The sequence below is a fragment of the Cervus elaphus genome, chromosome 5 (assembly GCF_910594005.1).
Source record: "Cervus elaphus chromosome 5, mCerEla1.1, whole genome shotgun sequence".
NCBI classification, from domain to species: Eukaryota; Metazoa; Chordata; class Mammalia; order Artiodactyla; family Cervidae; genus Cervus; species Cervus elaphus.
In genome coordinates this window covers 17976353-17996303 of record NC_057819.1, presented here as the reverse complement: position 1 = coordinate 17996303, position 19951 = coordinate 17976353, and the positions used below count along the sequence as shown (strand labels likewise).

The 19951-nt window shown below is 42.9% G+C and overlaps 1 long non-coding RNA gene and 1 other non-coding gene across 2 annotated transcripts; one reads left to right on the top strand and one right to left on the bottom strand.

Moving 5' to 3' along the window:
• Window positions 1-820: 820 nt before the first annotated feature.
• Window positions 821-11544, top strand: LOC122693514. Its single transcript, XR_006340932.1, has 3 exons — window positions 821-935; window positions 4582-4791; window positions 11430-11544. It is a non-coding gene; the product is annotated as an uncharacterized LOC122693514 (long non-coding RNA).
• Window positions 11545-12243: 699 nt separating this feature from the next.
• On the bottom strand, window positions 12244-12350 carry LOC122695779. Its single transcript, XR_006341533.1, has one exon. It is a non-coding gene; the product is annotated as a U6 spliceosomal RNA (small nuclear RNA).
• Window positions 12351-19951: the final 7601 nt, after the last annotated feature.

Here is a 19951-nt window from a genome sequence, read left to right as displayed (position 1 = left end):
ATGGAACCCTGGTTGTTCTGAGGATTAAATGAGTGAATGTGTGAAAGGTATTGTGTGGCACATAGAAAGCGCTCAGAAAATGTTTTTGAGATTTCTAATTGGGGGGAGGTAGCAGGAAACTCTTCGTGAAAATACACTGGTGTGAAAGCTGGGGGATCTGGATGCTAAGTTTGGGTCTACCATCAACTAATTTGTGTGAACCTGGGCCTCAGTTTTATACTAATACTGTTACTAACAACAGCAATGTACATTTTTTGAGTACTTCCTATCACTCAGGAACTTTACATGTTAGATTTCATCAGACTTCAGAACATCCCTCTGAGGTAGATACTGTTAGTATTTTCCTTCTCCAGGTGAGAAAACAGAAGGCTTCCAGAACTGTAGCAGCTTGCCCAAGGCCACACAGCTTCTGCGTTCCAGTGGAGCAATGTGCAAGCAGACCTGAGCTGATGCCCACTGCACCTCCTGCCTCGGTAAAGTCTTCTGCTTTGCTGGACTGTGACGCTGGGAGTTGAGTTGCTTGCTGGGAGCTAACAGTTCTGGGTTAGAGAAGTGGTTCTGATGAACTTTGGGGCTACAGAGTTGGCCTACCCACTTTTTCATCTGTAAAATGGAACCAAGAATAACACAATGCCCTGCCTTTGAGGGTTTTCTTTTGAGCTTTCTCCTTAGTTCTTCTTCTAGATCTTCCTACCTCATTTTCTTTTCTCTTTCCAGACACCTCACTCACGAGACCATGATGAGGATCACAGGATGGAGGTGGGAGGTCTCTGAGATGCTTAAACAGCTCCAGGTCTCTAAGCCAGATGGCACAGGAAGAGGAAAAAGAGGGACGTTGTGGGGAAAAGAAATATGACTCGGATTACACTAAAGGATATGAGTGGGAACTTTTAGAGAATGGTGACGTGTGCACAAGGTCCCAAAGGGAACACACGGTGCGTACACTTGTGCGTCCTCACACAGACTCACTGTCTGAAACGCCCTGGCGGCCCATGTTCCGGGGAAAACAAGGAAGTCGTTAAATTATCCAGCTGTTCTGTCTAAATATGGTGCGCATCTGGTGGCCTGGAAACCTCTGGGTGACTTTTCAGTTTATATTCACTGTCTTGTTGTCTGCACCCAAGCTCAGGGCTCTAGGGGGAAAGGGGAAGGAGAAAAAGAGAAACGCGTGGATCGGAGGCAAGGGGTTGGCGAGAAGAAAAAGCACAGAGACAGAGAGAGGGAGATTGAAGGACAAAGACAAACAGACACTTTGAGGGTGGACTGGAGGCAAGGAGTGGGTGAGAGGGAAAAGCAGAGAGAGAGAGAGAGAGAGATTTGCTTAGAGACAGACACAAACATACAAAGACAGAAAGAGAGAAAGATGGACAGATAGATGGGCAGTGGGAGGAAGAGAGAAAAAGGAAGAGGAAACTCAAATAAGGAGATAGAGAGAGATAAAAAGAGAGAGTGATGGGGAAAGAGAAATTCACTTAGAGATGGAGACACAAACAAAGGAAGTGGTAGAACGAAAGATAAGATAGACTCAGGTAGAGAAAGCCTGACACAAACGCACAGAGTAAGATGGAGAAATTGACAGACTGAAAGCAATAAGTCCACATACAGAGATAGAGAGGAAAAAACATAGACATAGACAAACACATGCATGTGTACACACACAGAGAGAAATATTCAGAGACAGGTTCCCACAAGAGATGGGCTGCCAGTCCACTGGGAAAGAGGGGGACGGAGGTAAAGAGAGACAGAGAGATTGAGACTGAGAGACAAATACACACAGAGCTGGGAATATAAAGAGACTGAGAACGGGAGAGAAACAGAAAGAAGAAGGCAGAGAAACTGAGATCCATGCAGAGAAAGAAAATAAACCATTCAGACAAAAAGAGCCATCAGGATTTTCTGTTCTGCCAAAAAATGCTGGGAGTCAGAGTGTGTTGTGTTCGGATTTACTGCAAAACATTAATCTTTTCAGAGGAAAGAGTGGGCATTAAAAAATGTTTTTGATATAAATAATTGCTCTCCCAAAGGGGAGTTATTTTATTAATTTTTTTTCTTTTCTCTTAATAACATCAGAACGTTCTTAGGAGCACCAAAAACAGCATTTGAGGGTTTATCTACTTTCCACAAACATCTAGCATCAGCAGTTTCTTCTTAACAAGAGAAAAAAGAAAGTTTCCAGACAAGAATGAGACTTGATGAGTGCTGTGGGGTGCAGAGCAGACTGCCATGTAGAAAGTTTTAGAACAGGGAAGGAAATCCCCTTGCAACTCTCATATAGTGTCTTCCCAGACGGCTGTGTAAAAAGCAGTTCTGAGGCCAGGTCTCAGGGAGAAAGAACACTGTAATCTAATACTGAAGTCTGCCACCGTTAGGGAGGGGCAGTCCAGGTGGCGTTTGCCATATTTGCTATTTCTTTACCAAAAGCTAGTCCTTGCCTGGAACACTGGCACAGTCTGGGATAAGAGTACAAGGGGAAACCCGAAAACCATATGTCTAAGTACATTAAAGGTTAGAAAACGGTGAGGGAAGGGACTTCCCTCGTGGTCTCTCTGTGTGTGTTAGTCTCTCTTTGCGACCTCTTGGACTGTAGCCCTCCAGGCTCCTCGATCCGTGGGATTCCCCAGGCAAGAATACTGGAATGGGTTGCCATTCCCTTCTCCAGGGGATCTTCCCTACCTAGGGATCGAACCCAGGTCTCCTGCATTGCAGGCAGATTCTTCACCATCCGCAGGGAAGCCCTGGTTAAGAATCTGTCTTCCCATGCAGGGGACTCGGGCTCTATTCCAGGTTCGGGAACTAAGATCGCACATACCGCGGGGCAACCAAGCCCGCACTGCACATGCGCACACGCCACACCCACCGAGTCTGAAGCGCCACAGCCATTAAACACGTGCCCTGCAAATAGCCCGAGGAAGAGCCCCTGCCGGCAACTAAGACCCAACGCAACCCAAAATGACTAACTAAATATATATATAAAAAGGTGAAGGAAGACTGAGGAGCCCTGGCTGAGGGAGGGTGTGTGGGAGCCCTGGGTGAGGAGCTCTCACTGAGGGAGGTGGGTGTGAGGAGTCCTGGCTGAGGGAGCGTGTGAGGGAGCCCTGATTGAGGGCGGGTGTGAGGAGCTCTGACTGAAGGAGGGTGTGAGAAGCCCTGGCTGAGGGAGAGTGTGAGGAAATCCTGACTTGAGGGAGTGTGTGAAGGAGCCTTCCCACCAAAAAAAGAAGAAAAAAGGAAGGAAAAAAGTAAAAAGAAATCAAGTTGCCTCCATATCCCGTCCTACGTTCCTGCTCATGGCCCTGGCAGCCCAGCCCCTGGGATTTCCGTGGCAGCCCACAAACTGAAGGAGCTGAATTCCTTCCTGGGCCAACTTTGTCACAGCAGTCCAGACTGGTAGCTAGATTTGCAGGGTAGGGGAGGATAACAGCTGAGCCAGGCCTAAGATTCCCCGCTGATGACTGTACCTGTGTTGGGACTTCCCAGGGAGCCTACCTCAGGATTTCCGATGGGTTGTAAGTACCTCCAAAATTATATTTCCCTATTAAAGGAACTGGAGGAAGAATAGTTAGTTATCTGGGGAACATGGTTCAAGACACCAATTTTGGGTCATTTGAGGAAGCCAGCTTTAAACTGTCCTCATTGCCCAATTCAATTCTGGGACATAATACATGCTCAGTAAATATTTGGTGATAAATGGAATTAATTCTCTAAATATACGTTTTTGTACATGAGCGCATTGAGTCAGTGATTCCTCCCAAAAGTGAGGGGCCCAGAAATGCTAGGAGGAGGCAGGCACTGCTTCTGTTTTATGAGCGTGCTGGCAAGTGACATTTGAACCATGACTGAGGGAAGTAAGGGAGCCAGTCATCAGGTTATCTGAGGGACTATATTTCAGGCAGTGAGAAGAGCCATGCAAAGATTCAGAGACAGGACTGTGCCTGGCACATCTGAGGAACAATGAGGAAATTGTTGTGCTTGGAGTGACGTGAAGACCCAGAGGAATGGGTTTTGTGGTCAGAGGGCCTCATGGCAATGTTAAGGGCTTGGGCTTTGGCTTTGGCTCTGAGCAAGATGGGGGCCATTAGAGTTCAGCGTCCAGAACAGACTTATAAGACGTTCCCTTTGGCTACGGAGTTGAGAACAGACCAGGTAGAAGCAGAGGTACCAGTGAGGTGGCCGTGGCCTAGTGTGGGGGAGAGAGGATGGTGGCTGGGCCAGTAGCATGGAGATGCGGAGAAATGCTCAAGTTCTGGACATCTGTTGAAGGCAAACGATGACAGAATTAGCTAACTAGTTGGATTTGGGATTTGAAAGAATGAGAACATCAAGGATGATGCAAAGTTTTGGCCTGAGCAATTAGAAGGATGGAGCTGCCACCAGTCCCTGAGTGCAGGTTAGACCGTGGAAGGAACTGGTTTAGGGCAACAGATGAGGAGTTCAATGTCAGACATGAATTCTGGGGTGAGGTGATGGAGTCCAATTACCGGCAATACTGCATCAGGTGGTTGCCCTTTCTTGTTTTGCTCCTGGTGGGGCCTTTTAACTTCTTTTCTATATTTTAATTCTTTTTCTTCTCTTTGCAAATAGGTTTTCTCTGAATGTTTGTCAGTGTGCTTCAGCCAGCATGGAAACACCAAACCCTTGCCACTGCTTCTTGAGCAGCTTTGGCCTCTGTCTCTTAGTTTCTGGTTTAGAGCAGCAATTTTCAAATTGTGTGCCAAGGCACCCTGGGATTGTGGCCACATCACTCCAGTCTCTGCCTCAAGGAGCTCACGGTTGGATGAGTGAGATGGACAGGTGAGTCAAGACCGACAGAGGCAACTCTAAAGTGTTTCTAGAGAATTTGACCCAGCCTGGTGAGGTGAAGGGAGGCTTCCTGGAGGAAGTGACATTTCAGTTGAGACTTAAATGACTAGAAGAACTTAGGTAGGTATGTGGGAGGAGTTGAGGACGTGGGAGAGGGCATCTCAGGAAGAGAGAACAGGAAAGTAAAGTCCTGAAGGTGAGAAACAGAATGACGCACTGGGGAGCTTAAGCAGTTTGATGTGGTTGGAAGGAAGGGCGGAGGCAGTTAAAGAAGTGAAAGGGTTTGTGTGCTAAACTAAAGAGTTGGAAATAAAATATGAATTTAAAGGTATATATATTTTTAAGAGATTTATAATTGTGTGTTTGCTGTAAAATATTCAGATATATGTTAGAAATCAAAGCCCACATAATCCCAACCATTCCAGGAGATGATATCTAATAATATTTGGGCATATGTCTTTTTTTTCCTTTTAAAAGATTGAGATATAGCTATATACAGGAATACGTACAATTCTTAAGTACAGATTAGTGAGTTTTTACCCATCTTCATACCGATCATCACTAAGATCAAGATACAGAACCAGCAAATTTGGAGTCTTTCTAGATTTTTTCTGTTTATTGGCTAATAACTATATATATATGTGTGTATATACTAATGTATATGATATATAAATGAATATGCTAATATGCAATATAATTTTATGTGTATATAAATATATATGTACTTATAGCACAGACATATATAATAATTTATGTAAATATGACTGCAGTAGAATTCATTTACGTATAATTATCAAAAATAGGATCATTCTTGACTAAATATTCTGTGACTTTCTTTTTTCACTTAGTGTGGACATTTTTCTGTATCAGTACATAAAGATAAAGGGAGAAAGCATTTGGTTTATTCATGCATTTATTCACTTACTCACTCATTCAACAAATATTCTTATTTTGAGGTTGTACAATATGTTTAACTATGTGTCACTGAAGGGATTTAAACAGAGAAGGGTTATAAAGAGGAGCAATGGAACTGGCTTTAGTTTTTAGATAGATCATTCTGGAAAAAGTATGGTATCCCTTACTCCCTTTGATGGAAGAGGAGGGGTAAACCATTTTCCTTCTCAAATATTAAGCATTTATTTTTGAATAGATAGTGATTCAGTACTCAAGTAATTCAATATTCAAAAGAGGCAAAGAACATTTTAGTGAAAAGATTTCCTTCCTTCACACCCCTTCACACTTCTCTCCACTCTGGAGAGAAAATGATCACCACTAACTTATTTATTTGGCTGTGTCGAGTCTTAATTATGGCATGTGGGATCTTTAGTTGTGGCATGTGGGATCCAGTTCCCTGACCAGGGTTTGAACCCAGGCCCCCTGCATTGAGAGAGTGGAGTCAGCCCCTGGACCACCAAGGATGTCCCAATCAGTAACCTCAGTAACCATCAGCATCCTTCCAGAGATAGTGACTAGATAGATGAGCAGACACATGTACGTGCTTTTTTAAAAATCCTTTAAAAATTCATCTTTTCATACTCAACAATATCTCTTAGAGACCATTCTAAGAGATAAAGAGCATCCTCATTCTTTATTGTGACTGCACAGTTTTCTGATGAAGGTAAAGACAACTTTTGTTTTCAAATCTCGCCCAGGAGCCTGATATCTTTTAGTCCCTGCCAGACTTCTCTCTGCCCCTGGCCAGCAGACTCCTAGGTTCACCGGGTGGGAGGCAGGGCTCTGAGACCTGGAGATATTTTTTGGCCTGACCTGAAGTCTCAGAGCTGGACCTAGAAGGCCTCTGGAAGAGGTCTTGTGGCCCCGAGGCTGTTCCCATTCTCTCTGTTATTTTAATAATCTCTCTTGGCTTGTTTATGGTCCTGTCTTCTTTGTTCCAGTGGCCAAGTGGGTCAGCATTTGGCCTGAGGGTCCTCCCACCCACATCTGTTCTTGATTTCTCTCCCATGAGGGCATCCAGCTGTCCCACAGCTGTCTCAGCACCACCCCAACCCCAGCTTGCATCCACATTTTCTAGCAGACAGAGCCACCCTTGGTCATGGGATGAAAGCACTCATTTAATGAGTACCTACAGTGTGCCAGGTTGTCTGGTAGACTTTTACAAGTTAGTTCATAATAGTCCTACCCTGTATACAATCTTATGGATGAGGAAACAGAGGCTTGGTTAGTAAAGGTTGGAGCTTGGTAATGGTGAAGGCTGAATTGGAATCCATCAACACCAGACATCTTGGTTCCCCTTGTACCCTGGGGTTCCCCAAGTCGTTAAGCAGTAAGCACTCGATAAATTTGTACTGACTAAATGGATGAGTGAATCTGAGAGAAATTTCCTGAGCAGGTCCTGTTTGTCAGTCACTGGTCTAGGTGCTGGAGATGGAGCAGTGAACCAGAAAGCCTTCTTGGAGTGAAGTTCTCGGGGGAAGACAATCAAACAAGCAAAAGTAAGAGAGGTGGGTAGTAATAGGAACTATGGAGGAAAGATGACAAAATGAGGAAGGCAAACCAGGGTTGATGAAGTGGGCCAGCTGTACACAAGGACAGGATAGGTTGTGTGGAGGTGAACTTTGAACTGAGATCTGAATGGCCAGAAGGGTCCAGCTATACAATAGGTGGTAGAGAGGAAAGGATTCCCGGCAGAGAAAACAGCATGTGCAAAGGCCCTGAGACTGGATCAAGCTTGATGTGTTCAGTGATCAGAACAAATGCTATTATGGCTAGAGCAGAGTACAGGGGAGTGTGGGAGGAGTTGAAGTTCAAGATCCAGGCAGGGGCCAGATCATACAGGGGCTTGTCAGTGACATATGACTTGGAGAGCTTAAGTAGGGAAGTAATGTTTTCTCAGGTTACTATGTGGAGAACAGACTATGAAGTTGCAGGAGAGGAAGCAGGGAGCATGGTGAGAAGGCGACTGTGGTCCCTGGCCTGAGATGGCAGTGACGCAGACCATCAAGGTGGGAGTCATGCAGACATAGATAAGAAAATGTACTGGGGATGCATTTAGTAAGGAAAGTCAACAAAATTTGCTGATGAATTATCGTTGGGTGATGGGAGAAAGAGAAGAATCAAAGATAATTCCTTGGTTTCTGGCTTGAGCAACTGGGTGGGCGATGATGGAACTGTTTATTGAGATGGGGGAGGAGTTGATTTCCCCGAGGGCTGTTGGGGAGAGAGGAGGATGAAGTAGACATCCATTTTAGACACAGGAAGTTTGCTATGCCCATTAGACATCCCAGTGGATGTATCAGTTAGCAGCTGTATAATGAGTCTGGGACTCAGGGGAGAAGGCAGAGCAGGAGACTGATGAGTCATCATAAGGAGGGTATTCAAGCCACAGGTCTGAGTGAGAGTGTGTGACGAGCAAGTGAAGACAGAACCTCGTCAGGAGATGGGAGGATGATGAAGATGCATGTTACCAGCGTGGGGAACTGCCTTCCAGAATGATGACCAGGACATTCAGCTACTCAGTCTCAAACCCAGAGGGACCCTGAGAAGCCCTGGCTGGGGTCACTGCAGTTTTCTGGAAGCTGGATCTTAGGTGCTGTCCACACGGCCTTTGATCTTCTCCAGTGCCGTCAATCTGAAGGCCCTAGACAGCGTTACCTGGAATTGCTATTTACCTAACACCTTCCTCCAAGAACTTCAAAAGCCTGATTGGGGTCCCCGGGGAGCCTCCATTCTTCGCTTGGGGACTTTACCAGAATGCAGGCCAGGCAACTGAGACAGAAAGTACCTGGTCTACCGAAGTACCTGGTCTACCGTCACAAGGGCTAGGGTGGAGCTGCCTGCAGAATCAGGGAAGCAAGCCCCTCATTCATCCATGTCCACATTGATTGGGTTTCTCATGAAGCTTTTGTTTTGCCAAGTGGAATATGAAAACAAAAAAGAACTTATCAGAGTAATAAAGATATTTAGCAGGGAAGGATTGGGAGAAGACATTCTGAATCATAGAGCTTAAGGACAGAGAAGTTTAATACAAAGTTTGATAACATTTGGCTTGTAATATGTGATATAGTGAGCTTCCCAGGTGGAACTAGTTGTAAAGAACCTGTCTGCCAATGCAGGAGACATAAGAAATGCAGGTTCAATCCCTGGGTCAGAAGATTCTCTAGAGGAGGGCATGGCAACCCACCCCAGTATTCTTGCCTGGAGAATCCTGTGGACAGAGGAGCCTGACAAGCTACAGTCCATAGGGTCACAAAGAATTAGACATGACTGAAGCAACTTATCACACATGCATGCATGTGATATAATACCATCCTTGGTCTCTACTTGGAAACTTCAGCAGAATCTGCTGTACATCAATGCTTTGGGGGTTAAATTTGTGGTTTGGTGATGGATCAATGTGCTGAAACAGGTTTCTGGAAAGTCCTGGGGTCTGAACCATGTATGGCTTATGTTGGGAGTAGCTTTAAGGAGACTGAGGAATACCATGGAATGTTCCTGCTCCAAACTGGAACTCTGGAAGGTCAGGGAACACACGTGACTCGCTTCTGTGTCCCCAGTAATCCACTGGGTGAGAATAAAGTAGGGGATCAGGAATTGTTGTGGAATGAAGGAATCAAGGGAGGAGAAGTTGAGTGAGTGAGTGAAGTGTAAAGAAGGTATGCATATGAGAGGGAAGATTAGTGGACTGACACTGACTAGAAAAACAAAAATTAAAAATCTAACAGTATCAGGTTCTAGTAGCCAGTCTCAAGATGGCCCCCAGTAATTTTGCCTTCTGATACTCACACTGGTATTCATTTTCTACTGCTGTGTAACAAATTACCATAAATTTAGCCACTTAAAACAGCACCTGTTTATTCTTATAATTTCTGTAGGTCAGAAGATCTCTTTTCAGGGCTTCCCAAAGCTGAAATCGGGTATCAATGGGGTTGTGATCTCATCTCAGGCTCAGAGTCCTCTTCTGAGTTCATAGGTCACCGGCAGAATTTACTTCCCTCTGGTTGTCTAATGGAGGTGCTCATATTCTTGCTAGCTGTTGACTGGGCAACACTATTAGCTCCTAGAGGCTGTTCTCGGCTCTTTGCTAAATGGCCTTCTCCATAGGCAATTCGTACATAGTTATTTACTTCTTCAAAGCCAGCAAGAGAAATCTTTTTTGCCTTTCATTTTCTTCTTTGCTTTAAATCTTCCTGGTCTCTTTTAAGGGCTTACCTGATTATTTCGGGCCACTCAGGATATTTTCCCTTTTGATTAACTCAGAGTCAACCGATTAGGGGCCTTAACTACATCTGCAAAATCTCTTCTGCCAGATAGCATCACATAACCATGAGAGTGACAGCCCATTATATTCACAAATCTCACTTATACCCAAGGGAGGGAAGATTCTACTGGGCACATACACCTGGAAGTAGGAGTCTTGGGGGTAATTTTAGAATTCTGCCTACCACCGATACCCTTGTATAGATCTCTCCCACATTGACTAGGAATAAGCTGTGTAACTAGAAGATTATTGCAAAAATGACGGTGTGTGAATTCTAAAACTAGGTCATAGCTTCTACCTTGCACTCTTGCTCTCTTTCATGGATTATTCTTTTTGAGGGACTCAGCTGCCATGTTAGGGTACTCAAGCTTCCTCACATATCATAAGCATGGGCAAAGAATGCTTGGACATGAATTTGAGCAAACCCTTGGAGATAAGTGGAGAACAGAGGAGGCTGGTGTGCTACATCCATGCGATCACAAAGAGTTGGACACTAGTGATTGAACAACAACAAATAGCAATGCACAAAGAAAGAAAGAATTTATTAAAAACACATGGAGATGTCTGTCACTTGGTATCCGGGGCTGTCACAGAGCAACCTGTAGTCCTCAACATGTTCTTTCCTGATTAACATCATTCAGAACATCTCCCCATTTCTTAGACTTTAAAATAACAATTGTGTCTGAATGCAGTAAAGGTTCATGGGTAGTGCTGCTGTCAACATTGGAGATGAACATTCTAGTTCTGGTTCTAGTGGAGGGATAATTTGAAAATTGGAAGCATTCCTATAAGAGCAAATATTGGGCTGGCCAAAATGTTCCCACAGATTTTTCCAGAACGTCTTTTTTTTTTTTTAAAGTATTGACTTTGTTACAGTACTGCTTTTGCTTCTTTGGGGGTGGGAGCGGCTGTGAGGCATGAGGGATCCTCAAGCCAGAGATCAAAACAGCACCCCTTGCATCGGAAGGTGAAATCTTAAGCAGTGGACCACAAAGGAAGTCCCTCCAGAATATCTTAGGGGAAAAATCTGAATGAACTTTTTTGCCAACTCAATATACTATATTATCTTGCTAAATCCTTCCTCTTTGATAGCATAAATATGTAAGAAACTCTCAGGCTTCTCCTTGCATTCCAGTTTGTGGTTCTGAATGTACTCACACATTAGTGCAGTCTTTGCAAGCAAGGTGCATGGCCATTATGGGGTACAGAGTCTAAAATGCCAGCCCCCGTGCCCCCCCGCCCCGCCCCACCTAATTCTTACCTTCTGGCATTCACACTCCTGTATCATCTTCTCCCCTCTTGAGTAGGCAGGATCTGTGACTTGCTTTTAACCAATAGAATACAGCCAGGCTGATAGGATTTCACATCTGTGATTACCTTGCATGAGATGTAACTACTGTCTTGCTTGCAGACTCTCCCTGTTGACTCCTCCTTGCTGGCTTTCATGAAGTAAGCCACCATATGGAGAGACTCACATGGCAAGAGACTGAGGATGGTCTCCAGCCAACATCCAGGAAGGAGCTGAGATTCTCTTCTCAGTCTGGCAGCCCGTAAAGAATTGAGTCCTGAACCACCACGTGAATTTGGAAGTAGTTCCTTCCCCATCTGAATCTCAGCTGAGACCCCAGCCCTGACTGACATCTTTACTGCAGTTTAATAAGTGGTGAACTGAACCTGGATTCTTTTTTTGTGTGTGCGAGATTTTACTTCCCTGACCAGGCATCAACCTGTGCCCCCTGCACTGGGATCTCGAAGTCTCAACCATTGGACTGCCAGGGAAGTCCCTGAGTCTGGACTCTTGACCATAGAAATTGTGAGATAGTAAATCTGTCTTGTTTTAAACTGCTCGGTTTATGGTAATTTGGTGTACAGCAGTATGTAACTAACATAGCACAGAGGATCATTTTGAAATATTAAAGACTCACATCACTCTTAAACTTGAATATACATAGATCTAGATGTAAAATGCGTGAAGTGTCTTATGTTTCTTTACATTAACTATCAGACATTTGAACTCTAGGATTGTTAGCAGTTTTATTCTTTGCTGCTTCTTTTTTTAATTCATTTTTGTTGGTGTTTAATTGCTTTACAGTGTTGTGTTAGTTTCTGCTGCAGCAAAGTGAATCAGCTATACGTATACATATATCCCCTCTTTTTCAGATTTCCTTCCCATTTATTTTTAATTAATTAATTAATTAATTTTAATTGGAGGCTAATTACTTTACAAAAGTATGGAATGCTTCATGAATTTGTGTGTCATCCTTGTGCAGGGGCCATGCTAATCTTCTCTGTATCGTTCCAGGTTTAGCGTATGTGCTGCCAAAGCAAGCACTTATTTTTTAATATTTATTGGAATTAAATTAAATTTAAAAATTAACATCTCTAGCTTTATTGAAATAGTTCATCTTAAAATGTTACTTTAATTTTGTCATTTGTATTTTGCCTTTTGATTTTAAAAGATAATTAAATAAATTGTTTAATTTAATTTTATTTTTTTTTAAATTGTTTAATTTTAAAAGAAAAAACATAAATAAAATATTCTAGAAAAATAACTTCAGAAAATATTTATTTATTTTTTTCTATTTATTTTTATTAGTTGGAGGCTAATTACTTTACAGTATTGTAGTGGTTTTTGTCATACATTGACGGGAATCAGCCATGGATTTACATGTATTCCCCATCCCGATCCCCCCTCCCACCTCCCTCTCCACCCGGTTCCTCTGGGTCTTCCCAGTGCACCAGGCCCGAGCACTTGTCTCATGCATCCAGGCTGGGCTGGTGATCTGTTTCACCCTAGATAATATACATGTTTCGGTGCTGTTCTCTCGAAACATCCCACCCTCGCCTTCTCCCACAGAAGTATTTTAATTTGCTAATTTAAAAAATTTTAATTTGCACTTTTTATGAAAATGTATTCAAGTTTTTTGTCCTTTGATCTATAACTTCAATTTATTTTTTATTCCTTTAGGTCATTACTGCCAATAGCACACAATTACATAAAAATCTTGATTATAACAACAGGGTGAAGGACTTCTCTGGTGGTCCAGTGGTTAAGACTCTACACTTCCATTGCAAGGGGCCTGGGTTTGATCCCCAGCTGGGGAACTAAGATCCTACATGCTAAGTGGCATGGCCAAAAAAAGAAAAAAACCAGTGTGAGTGATTTTGCTAAAATGAAGGCAAGAAAAACAAAATTTATAGAATAAATACATAGACATTTCTTAATTATACTTTTTAAAAGTTACTCATTTAGATAGCACTGTTACATCAATACAACATAATTTAGTTCCATCATCTTTGATATTTTGCCAATTTTCAGACATATAAAAAACATAGCTTTACACGTATATTTTGACTATTTTAATGAAGGTATATTCTTTAAAATAGGAGGTTAGAACATGTTTTATTTGACAAATTTGTGAGCTTGATTTTTACCATGAAGACTTTTAGACACATGGCCTGTGGGCCTCCATTTGTGCTCTTGTCCTGGGCACTTTGTCAGGGTAGGTAACCTACCCAAGGTTACCCAGCTGGTAAATAGGGCCGAGATTCAAACTTCCACCTGTTTGTACTCCAAGGTCCGGGCTGTGTGACATGTGACCTGTCCTGGGTCAGCTTCTCCAATGGAGGGAGCCCTGAATATCTCCGAAGCTGGGATACTCTGTGTGGTCAAGGGCAGAAGAGGCTACAGACTTTGTGGGTTCCAATGCAAAATGAAAATGCATTATAATTATAGTTAATACATTATTAAGAATTCCAAGATGCTGAGAGTAGAGCACTGAAGTAAGCAGGAGTTCTTTCTAAGTGCAAGGTATATGCAACTGCGTGGTCAGGGGGCTTCCTGAAGGTGGTGACACCCAGTCCCCCTCTTCCACTTATAGTAGGTATGCTTGGGTTTGGTGGAAAGAAAGGTCAAGAGCTAATGGGAAAGATGAGGACCCTCTATTTATAGCACTTTTTTAAAAAAACCAGTTTATTTAAATAAAAATGTGAGTCATTCAAAGGAAAAAACAAGGAAATAAAAGCATATGTGATATGTAGATATGGAAAAAATGTGATGAGTTATTTGAATGACTGGGGTTGGGAAATTGCTGTGTGAGTGTGCATGTCTACAAGTATGTAATTGTGAGTGTGTGTGGATGAGTCTATATATGAATCTTTGTATTACTAAAAATGAGTGTGAGTCTATGTTTGACTGTGGGTGTGTAATACATTTGTAGAAGTGGATGTGTGTCTAAGCACGTGTGTAGGATTGTGTGAATGTGTATAGGGGAGTCTGTGTAGATGTGTGCACACAAACCTTTCTTATCCTGGACTTCTATTAAGAAGAATGTGAAATTATGAGCTTGATAACACTGGATGCATTTCTAATATCTTGTGTGTGTGTATATATATATATATATATTTATATATGTCAGCTGTCACTACAATAACGCTGTGTAACAGTGAACAGGGAAATGGGGAAAGACTGCTAATGTGTTGAACATGCAATTTTCTTTTGGGGTGATGAAAATGTTCTAAAATTGATTATAGTGATGGCTGCATGACTGTGAATCTGCCAAAAAAAATTGGATGGTATTATTTAAATGGGTGAATTTTATGGTATGTGAATCATGTTTCAATTTAGTTATTAAAAACCAACCACAAACATCTATTTTCTTGTTTATTAGTCTAGAGTGAACTGTAGCTCTGCTGGAATCATCTGGGGCTTGGCCTCTGGTTGCTGATGAATTCAAACATATTCCACATGCTTCTTCTATGTGTCTTTCGCCCTCTTTGGCTCCGCAATAGCTCAGGTATGTTCCTTTCATGGTGAATAGCTGAAGCACAAGGGGGCGAGCAGATACATGTAAGGTTTCCTAACAGCTTGGCTCAGAACTAGCACATCACTTCTGTCCACATTTCTCTTGGCTGAAAAAAATATCCTATGGTCAAGTCCAAGTACAACATCCACAGGACAGGGAAATATACTTGCCTCACTCTCAAGCCCTTCAAGGTCATATGGGGGAGGGAGTGAAAACTTGAGAAGGATAAACCAGTCTACCACAGCTGCATAGTATGTTGCTCATGACCCTTTGGAGATTTGGTGAAACAGGTCACAGATCCGAAGGCAACCTTAAGTCTCCCCAAAGTTTCCGCCCGTTCCTGTATTTTATTTCCTAATGCTTCTCTTTTCCCTGTGCTACTCCCTGTCTCAGGGTTCTTGTGCCTATATGAGCTTTTTTTTTTGAACTAACTTCTCTTTTTTGTTTTCCCCCCACTTCTTGTTATTGGAAAGTGAAAGTGAAAGTCACTCAGTTGTGTCTGACTCTTGTGACCCCATGGACTGTAGCCTGCCAGGCTCCTCTGTCCATGGGGTTCTCCAGGCAAGAATATTAGATTGGGTTGCCATTTCCTCATCTAGGGGATCTTCCCGACCCAGGAATTGAACCTGAGTCTCCTGCATTGCAGGCAGATTCTTTAGCGAGTGAGCTATGAGGGAAGCCCCACTTATTTGGGTCTTAGTTGCAGCATGCAGGTTCTTTTAGTTGTGACATGTGAACTCAAACTCTTAATTGTGGCATGTGGGATCTAGTTCTCTGACCAGGTATTAAACCTGGGCCTCCTATGTTGGGAATGTGGAGTCTTAGCTACTGGACCACCAGGGAAGTGCCTATGTGAGCTCTCTTGCTTCCACCCTGAGTCAAACCCAGATAAGAAACCTAGCCTCATCACTGTTTTTAAAAAGAAATGCCCTTAGTGCATTTTAGCAGCTTTTCTGAAGATGTCAAGCCTTATGGAGAAAGATCCCATGGCTCTTTGCACAACCTTCTGTATTTATGGGCCCACCCATCTTCCCCTCTGCCTGGAGACTGCAGGGCACTTCCTAGAGGAAGTGACGTTTGATCAGATCTTGAAGACTTAGGAAGAGGTGGGCACTAGACAATGATGGGAAAGAACATTCCAGGGAGAGGAAACAGCAAGGGTAAAGTGAGAAAATGTCTAGAATAGTTGAGAAAAGGCAAGTACAGTTGACCCTTGAACAGCATGGGCATTAGACATGGACATCTACAACACACAGTTGAAAAATCTGCCTATAACTTTACAGTCAACCCTCCGAATTTCTGGTTTTGCATATGCATATTCAACCAACCTCGGGTCACATAGTCATTGTAGTATGTATTTATTGGAAAAATCACGTGTAAGTGGACCCTCATAGTTCAAACCTGTTTTGTTCAGGGGTCAACTGTAGTCACCATGGCTGGAGTGGAAGGTATGAGCTGGGGAGTGGTGGTGGGTAAGGCTAAGTGTCCCACTCGTCCATGAAGTGGCTTATACTGGGTCCAGATGGGCTAGAACTCCTTTTCCAAAATTACCTTTCTTGTATGATTCTGGGTTAGCATCGGCCACAAGAGAAATTTGTGCGAGTTTTGGAAGATGGATGTGAAATTAGCCATGTTTTCATGCTCTGAAGGTCAACTCAGGGCCCCAGGCACTATAGACATCAGTGCCAATCAGTTCTCTGAGTTCCTGTGGCTCCAGGTTCATCCTCCCAGGTTCTACCTTGTCCTTGCTCTCATTCATACCCAGGGCTCCTCCCTGACAACTTATCTAAGGGACAAGATCATTGAATAGATTCCTCCACCAGCTCCTACCATTATGCCCAGTCTCATCCCTGTAATCCTTTCTTCATAGTGGTTTTCTGACTGAACCCTGACTGATACAGGCAAGGATCATAAAGACCTGTGTGGGCCACCCTGAGGAGTTTGAGCTCCATTTAAAAAATAGCTTTTCTCAAATTTCATTTGTTTGAGGGCACTGTGGCAGAGGTAATGCTCAATGTTCACCAGACCTCCTTCTTCCCATGGTGCTTACGGCACCATCTCCAACCTCTCATGCAGCTCGGTGGGACCGTGGTACAAATCCGAGCCAACAGAACGTGGGCTGAAATGAAGTGTGTATGTTCAGGCCTGGCCCCCACGTCCTTCCGCGTGACACTGCAGACGTGCTCTTGTTTCTCCAGTCTGCCAGCTGAGTGCAGCAGGTCCGATGGTGGACTTCAAGGCCTGAAGGGTTTCAGAGCCATTAGCTGGAAGGAACTGGGGTCCCTGAATGACTCCCTGGAGCAGAGGCCCCCACTGCCCTGCATTGGGGTGTGACTTCAGATACAGAACTTTATTTTGGAAAGCCAGTGAGGTTTAAAATTGCTAGAGGGGGTTGTTGCTGTTGTTTACCTGCTAAGTCGTGTCTGACTCTTGCGTCCCCACGGACTGTAGCCCGCCAGGCTCTTCTATCCATGGGATTTCCCAGGCAAGAGTATTGGAATGGGTTGCCATTTCCTTCTCCAGGCAATCTTCCAGACCCAGAAATCGAACCCATACTCTCCTGCATTGACAGGCAGATTTTTTTTTACCACTGAGCCACCAGGAAAGCCCAGAGAGGGTAGCCGATTAAGATTTAACAAGACACCCACCTTCACAGTTTTAGCCATAATCTTTTATCATCTGTATCATTATAGATTTAATCACTTAAAATTCACTCTTTATGACCTTAACTTATTTAAAAAGAGAGCTCTGTGTCCCTATCCATAAATAGAAAAGCAACCTCACTCATGGTAGAGAGAATGTAATAGTAAAAAAATAAATGCAATGGAAATTAAACCATGATGAAATTCTTGTTATATCCGGTTCCTGCCAAGGGCTCTAGAGCCCAAAACCTGCTTATATTTTGTTGTAGAGAGATTAATGAATGTTTGATAGGTGTTAAAGACAGGTAAACACCAAATTGAGACTTTCTCTTTAATGTTCTTGAACCACCAGGGATAATCACCACACTTATAAAACTACATGAGGCAAAGAAAGCTGAAGAGTGTGAAAACATTTCTTATTATGGAAAATTTCTAACACATGTACATAAATTTAATGAGAATAGTCATATAACCCCCCTTGTGTGCATTACCCAGCCTCAACAGCTATAAACTTTTTGCTGTTCTTGTACATCTATTCTCCCTACTTCCTTTTTATGATAGACTATTTTAAAATAAATCCCCAAAATTATATCATTTCACCCACAAATATTTTAGTATGTACTTCTAACAATAAAGACATTTAAAAATTCACACAACACCATTATTGCACTTTAAAAACCAACAATTCCATATTATCATTTAATACTCAGCCTACATTCAATTTTTCCCTAATGACTACAAAAATGGGTTTTTGCAGTTGGTTTCTGTAAATATGGATCTGAACAAGGGCACACATTGCATTTGGTTGACATGTCTTTTTTAAGCCTGAAGTGGATTGATTATAGTAAATGGCTTCTCTCCACATTCACTGCCTTAGCAATCTGACTTGGCAGCTTCTCCTATTGAGTGGTGGAGTCTATTTCTTGATCCTGAAATCTGGGTTTGATCATGTGTCTTGCTTTGGTCAAGAATGCAACAGAAGGGATGCTGGATGGTTTCTAAGTCTGGGCCTTGGGATGTCTCACACGATTCCACTTATTCTCTTAGATTCCTATTTCAACCAGGAGAACAAACTTAAGCAGCTTGTTACGGGGTAACCATGTTGGGGTGGGTACTTTCCTGAGTGAGGCCATGCCTGACCAGCTGGTCCACAGCTGACCTGCCAGCTGACCATCGATGCATGATCAAGCCCAGCCCACATCAGCTGAGCCTAGGCCAGACCAAAAGAACCACCCATCTGACCACAGAGCTATGACAAATAGTACATTGTTATTTTAAGCCACTATGTTTTAGTGTGGTTTATTACATAACATTATTGTGGCGGATACAAATCTATCAGTTAACTGATACAAATCTACAAAATTTCTGCCCCTTTTCAAAATGTCGTTTATGTGCTAAAGACACTAGGTCATTGGTTCTTTATTTTCTGACAGTCTAGATTTTTATATCCCATGTGTCATTATATTACATTCTAGATCGTTATATCCCATGTATCATTTAATGTTAGTTCCTGTATTTTTTATAAACTGGTGGTTGGTTAATATCTAGGGCTTCCCATATGGTGCAGTGGTAAAGAATCAGCCTGCCAATGAAGGAGACACAGGAGATGCAGGTTTGATCTCTGGGTCAGGAAGAGATCCCTCTTCCCTGGAAGAGGAAATGGCAACCCGCTCTAGTATTCTTGCTTGGAAAATCCCAGGGACAGAGGGGCCTGGCAGGCTACAGTCTATGGGATTGCAAAGAGTCAGACATGACTGAGAGACTGAGCATGTAAGTGGTTAATCTCGAGGCTGGATTTGATTCAGGTTGGTTGGTTGGGCAAAGATACTTTGTAGGGATGCTGCTTCTGCATCACATCCACAGGCACACAATGTCTGATTATTCCTCTTTTGAGTAATGTTAAGATTGATCAGTGGGTTCAGTGAATAATTTTAGACAAGATTGGGATACTCAGAGAGATTTCCTAGAGGAATCAGGCTTGAGTTTGGCCTCTTTGAAGGGCAAATGGGAATTGGACAGGGCAAGGGAAGGAAGAAATATTCCAAGTGAAGAGGGAAGGATGTATGTGTGAGTCAGAGAGTATCCTGAAAATACAAGGCAAAAACTGGCTAATCTTCTCTCATATTAGTTTCCATTGTTATCCTTTGGTCTAAAGGCCAGAGCAGGAATCAGATTTTAATCTCAGGTTTTAATTCTAATGGGTGCATGGAGTATTTTGTTGGGACACCTCATGAAATCACATTCCTGCTCAGTGGGAAAGATTGCTGTGATCTACTAGTGATGTCTGGCATGGTGGTATGGTTGCTTGTGAATCTGCCAGAGATCAATGACTCTGCCCCACCTCGGGGTCTTTGACATTGGACCCTAGAAGGAAATAAGGGCTGAGTAGCATACCTGACATGAACTGTGGCAGTCCATGTTGGTTGTTTACTAATCTTCATTCACTGTTTTGTTTTTGCTAATGGAATCTTAGGTATTGGATGGCA